Genomic DNA, 6,246 nt, shown 5'->3' with positions numbered 1-6,246 from the left:
AATGCCTAAATTTTCATCACATTCCGTACCAACCGAGGAGAACCTACCCAATGGTACTCCCACACCACAACACTTGACCGGAAATTTCATTGCAAAATCCGCATTTATCCAATTAGTCGAAAGAAGCCAATTTGGGGGGATGCCTAGTGAAGACCCTCATTCTCATATGGAGACCTTTTGTGACTATTGTGATGCGATTTCACAAACCGGAGTGACTCAAGAGCAAATTCGATGGGTCTTATTTCCTTTTTCTTTGATTGGTACCACGAAACATTGGTTAAAGAGCCTTGATAAGGCTACTCTTGGTATTGACTCTTGGAAGAAATTGGCTCTTGCTTTCTACAAAAAGTTCTACCCTCCGGAAAAGACTAACATGCTAAGAGCCCAAATCACGGGGTTTAAACAAAGGGACGAAGAATCTTTGTATGAAGCTTGGGAGTGATTCAAAGGAACTTGTCGCTCATGTCCTCATCATGGACTTAGCGAGTGGTTCTTGGTACAACAATTTTGGAATGGTCTTTATGAAGACTCCCGAAACATTCTCAACATGGGATCAAATGGTATGTTCACCGAAGTTGACGATAATCAAACATGGAACAAGATTGAGGAAATGGCGGTCCATAACTCACAATATAGTAGATCTCGGAAGGCTACTAGAGGAGGAAAGCATGAAGTGGACTCTATTACTCAATTGGGTGCTCAACGTAGTGCTCATATTGATACCATTAATTTGAAGTTTGACAAGGCTATGGCTAAACTTGAAGAAGCCTCAAAATCACCAACGCAACATGTTAATTCCATGGTGGCATCTTCATCAATTCCAAGTGGAATATGTGAGAATTGTGGAACTTTGGGACATGACCAAAGTGAATGTAAGGGAACAAGTGAGCAAGTGAATGCTTTTCAAGCACACAAGAGTGGCACCCCTTATTCCAACTATTATAATGAAAACACCAAATTCCATCCAAATCTCTCATACAAAAGCCAAAATGTTCAAAACCCTCAACCAACATACACCCCACCTCCAATGAGAAACCAAAATCAAAAACCCTTTTATAACCAAAACCAAGGTTTCCAAAATAAAACTCCATACACTCAATCAAATGACCAAGGTTTTGATGTTCAAAAAGCGGTCCTCCAAATGCAAAAGAACCAACAAGAATTTTTCACTCAAATGCAAAAGGATAGCCAAGCAAAAGACATCACCATTAACAACATACTAGCTCACAAAAAGATGTTGGAGACCCAAATGTCTCAATTAGCATCTTCAAGTTCACAAAGACAAAAGGGGCAATTACCACCTCAAGGTAATCCCCCAAGACAAGAATCGGTGAGTGCCATCCATTTGAGGAGTGGTACAAGATATGAAGGGCCGAAGAAGCCCGTTGATGAAGATGTTGTGAATGCTAGTGACAAGAAAAGAGTTGTTGAAAACTCTAAAGAAGAAGAACCCACCAATCAAGAAGTTTCAAAGAAGAATGAAGAAAAGGCCAAAGAAAAGGAGCCTATTGTGATTAGACTTCCATTCCCGAGTCGTCAAGCTAAGCCTAAGTTTGATGACCAACTTGGAAAATTCATGGAGATTGTGAAGAATTTAGAAGTCTCAATTCCATTTACGGAATTGATCAATCACGTTCCGGCCTATGCAAAGTATATGAAATATATCCTTACAAAGAAGAAATCAATTCGGAAGCTTGAGACTATTGCTTTTACTAAAGTAAGTAGTGCTATTCTTCAAGGAAGTTCACGTCCAAAGCTCAAGGATCCGGGAAGTTTCCCCATTTCATGCACTATTGGTGACACTACAATCAACAAAGCTTTACGTGACCTTGGGGCAAGCGTTAGTGTCATGCCATATTCGGTAAGCAAGAGGCTAGGAATGGGAGAACTCAAATGCACCAACATCACGCTTCAAATGGCGGATATATCAACAAAGACACCTTTAGGGGTATGGGAAGATGTTCCCATAAGAATTGGAAAATTCTTCATCCCGGTGGATTTCGTTATTGTTGACATGGAAGAAGACTCCAACATTCCTATTATTTTAGGAAGACCTTTCTTGCACACCGCAGGAGCGGTGATCGATGTAAAGCATGAAGAACTCACCCTTGAAGTGGGAGGTGAAACCATCACTTTCAATCTTGACAAGACTATGAGAGCTCCCCGATTGCATGAGCCATGTTTTATGGTTGATCACTCTAGCCGGAAAGATGATAGAAAGAAGTTGGAATTTCAATGGAAAAAGAAAGTGGATGATGCTCTATCAAAAGAGCAAAGAAATTGCAATATTGAGAGCTTGAAAAGCTCACCCATGACAAGTGAAGAAGAAGGCCTCATTGGCCAAGAGAAGAAAGAAGGAGAGTTGTCTTCATCAACTCAAGACATTTTTAGTGATCAAGTGAACGAAGTATGCGGTCTTTGGGATGATGAGTTTGAAGGGATATTCAATCCCTATAATGGTAATGCTATGACCCAAGACCGTCATGGAGAACAACAAGTGCAAAGGTCTATTGAAGATCTTTATCATGACAGTGAACAAGCTTTCGATTACTTCTTCAAGGTGTTGAGTAACATCAACAACACCTTGAACATGCCCCCTTGACATCTTATTATTGGATGAGAGTTTGGTGGAGTCCTCCCTAAACCACCATTTGTAAATATTCTAACTCCCTAACTTGCATTTCAATTATTGTATTGCATTTTTGTCATTTTTAGATTTACATTTTTATGCCTTGATCAAGATTTTCATCATTTTTAGAGAAGTGAGGGAGGGACTTATGAGTTTATTGATGTGTAGTGCTTTGCCTTAGTGTGGGGATAGCAATTGCCTAGGCTATTCATGCCTTTGTAGTGCCCCTACAATGAAGAACACAAGAATTGAAGAATGAAATGACACGGGTTAGGAAGCACCCACGGATGGACCTGAATCCGTGTGGTCGAGGAAGAATCCGAGCGGCCCGAGGGATAATCCGCTCGTCTTGAAAGAACCCGAGCGTCCAAAGCATAAGACGCTCGTCTTATGAAGCTGTAGAAAATATTTTTGGGTCTGACTGTGAATCCGAGCGTCCCAGCAAGGAATCCGCTCGTCTCAGTCAGGACGGTCGTCCAAGGGGAAAGACGCTCGTCTTTTTACTGCTAAAATTTGGGATTTTTCACTAGAACGGAATCCGAGCGTTCTAAGCCAAAGACGCCCGTCTTAGCTCAGGAATCCGCTCGTCCTTCCTACAAACCGCTCGTCCCATGGCGTCTTTTTCTGAACCCAGAAATTGAAGAATCCGAGCGTCCCGATACTAAATCCGCTAGTCTCCCTCTGCAATTCAAAAACAAACGGGTCTTTTAAACCCTCCTTTCCCATTCATTTTCATTATTTCAAAACACAAACACTACCCAAAACCCTCATCCTCTCCATCAACAAAAAACCAATTTTCTCAACCAAAATCAACCACATCAAATCCAAACTTCCTCAAAACAAAAATTAATCACTCTTTTAGCAACAACAAGTAATTCAAACACCAAAATCTTCAAGTTTTGAGTCGATTTTTAGGATACAAGGCAACCTTCATCTATCCTAAATCGATTTGGGCATTACTAGAAATTGAAGATTTCAAGCTTTCATTGGTGTTACTAAGCAAAGGGGTATGGCAAGAACAAAAGGTGGATGTAAGGCACCCCAAAAGAAGACACTTTCTAAGAGGCAACAAGCTCTACAAGACAAACAAGCATCAAAGGCATTGGTAGTTCATAATGCAAGGTTGGAGATTCAAGAACAAGGTCCTCTTATGGAAGCTACTACTTCTACCACTCCGGTCATTGAACAATTAGCCGATTATCCGGAGGTAATTTTCACTTCCGACTCCCATAGGAAGAAATTTATTCTCTTTGCTAAGAAAACCATCATGCCTACTAAGTTCATTTGTGAAGATGCATTGTTAAAATTGGGTGTTCTTGAGCAAACTAAGACCTTTTTCGAGTCTATGGGGTTGAGTAAATTGTTTGCAATGCAAGAATTGACATACTCCTCCCTCACCTTAGAGTTTTTGAGCTCTTTGAAAGTCACAAAGGTGGAGACCCGAATCATTATTGAGTTTCGTCTTGAAAATGTTGATAGATGCTTATCTTATGACGAAATGGGTAAGATATTTGGCCTTAGTGATAATGCGACTTTTACAAAGAATCCTACCAAGTATGACCCCGCTCCTGTTTGGATGTCCATTTCCGGAAATAAATTCGTATCTTATTATGATTGTCGTGCTCTCTTAGTCCATCATCCGGGCATTAGAGTATGGCATAAGGTCATTGGGAATACTTTGATAGCTAGGAAAGGAACAAATCATCTTACCAAACTTGATTTTATTCTTCTTGAGTCAGCTTTGAACATTGGGAGAGAGTTTACCAAGCCATACAAGGCTTTACGACTTTTGATTGATCGATGGCTTAATGTTGATTGTGGCAAATAAGGCACTGCCTTTATTACCAATGGAGGATTAGTTACCTATTTGGCTAAGCATTTTAACTGGGATTTCAACATGAATAACACTTATACACCGGTAAAAGGAGGCCATCTTATCGATTTGCCCACCATGATTCTAAAGTTCAAATGGGTCAAGAATGATACTCTTGATAACAAATTTGGGTGGTTGACAAATGAAGCGATCCTTCACATTACCTAGCAAAATCTGCCGCTTGAAAGTTCATAGACCAAATTACCTTCTCCCACTCTCCGAAGAGACCGAACACGTCATTCAACACCAAGGGGAAGAAGTTGCCGAGTCCTTCTCCTCCATTATCACCCCACCTTATCCATTTGAATACCACGAGTTCAACCCCGAAAATGCCAAGGAGGGAAATGATTACTTGACTCTACCAATGAAGGAAATGCATAAACAAGCTTACAATGATATAGTTGATGCTTACAAGGCCCAATATCCGCCCCTCGTACATCTTGCTAGGCAAGGACTTCTCGATCCATCTTGTCCCTTGCCTAGTTGGGCGGATAAGGAGGTATTCTTTCCTAGCACTTCTAGTGGTGGTAGACCGGGTGGAGAGGATATGGTTGTTGATGAGAGTGGTAACCAAGAAGGTGAAGATGAATAAGTTCAAGAAGAAGAGGAAAGTGAGGAAGAACAAGAGAGTGAAAGTGAGAGTGGACATGACTCCACATCCATGGAAGTTGATGATGCCTCAAGTGAGGGAGAAGAAGATGATGATGATGATGACACGATGGGTGAGGACTAGCAAACTTTTGGAGGCTCCTACATTCCTACACCTCCTTTATGGTTTGTCTACTTCTCTTATTTTTATTTTATCTTGATCATTTTGTGGAGTCCTAGCAACATTAGAGGACTAACACCTTGGTTCCATTGAGGTGTTCATTTTTATTGTTCCCAACTTTCAAAATCCAAAATGACAAATTTTAGTTTCATGCATTGCATTTTATGTGCATGAACTCCCCCAAAATTTTTGACATTAGAAATAGTGTCTATTTTGGTTTGGGGAAGTTTATGCATATGCATTGGGAGCTAATCTAAATTATGCTCTCCACCATAACAAAAACACATGTATCATGTAGTGTAGTTTAGTATAGTTTGCATTTAGTTTAGAAATCATGCATATTCATGTAAATTGCATAATTTCCTATCGTATTGGCCATTGAGGACAATGCTCATACTAATGTGGGGATGGGAAATTCTAACTTGACTTTTAAAACAAAATCCAAAAAAATTAAAAATTTTCGAAAATACAAAAAAATTGAAAAATCCAAAAACATGTTCATTTCCTTTGTAGTGTAGTCTTGTATATATTGTTTGTATATATTGTGTTTGTTCATCCTTGTTCACATTGATTGACTACGCCACATCCGAGACATGAGGATATTGAAGGCCACATGGTATGATCTTTCCAATCTCCTTTTTCCTCTTTATGTTAATGACTATGTGTCTTTATTTTGATTGAATTGATGCGGTAAAAACAATGTGAATTTAGGATTGCATTTAGATTATTTGGCATACTAGTTGGGAGAATCATATGCATTAGGTTGGATAAATGTTAGTTGCATCATGGCATGTAGTTGCAATGAGGAAAAGTTTTGTGAAACAGTCTATTTGGGAAGCTTGACAAGTGTATATAAGGCCCTTGTAGATGCTTTTTCTTCTTAAGACTTTGCTTGTTAGAATACTTGTAAAACACCCTAGGATGTGTCATACTAGTATCCTTTGACCCATGGATTAAGGCCTAGTCAAGAGTACC

General features: G+C 39.7%; 1 non-coding gene across 1 annotated transcript; it reads right to left on the bottom strand.

Annotated features, from left to right (window-relative positions):
* Window positions 1-373: 373 nt before the first annotated feature.
* On the bottom strand, window positions 374-480 carry LOC141624658 (small nucleolar RNA R71). Its single transcript, XR_012534464.1, has one exon. It is a non-coding gene; the product is annotated as a small nucleolar RNA R71 (small nucleolar RNA).
* Between the last annotated feature and the right edge of the window lie 5,766 nt (window positions 481-6,246).

Source organism: Silene latifolia, chromosome X (genome assembly GCF_048544455.1).
Source record: "Silene latifolia isolate original U9 population chromosome X, ASM4854445v1, whole genome shotgun sequence".
Lineage (NCBI taxonomy): Eukaryota > Viridiplantae > Streptophyta > Magnoliopsida > Caryophyllales > Caryophyllaceae > Silene > Silene latifolia.
Note: the sequence above shows the minus strand (reverse complement) of the source record. Positions and strands in the feature narration are given on the sequence as shown.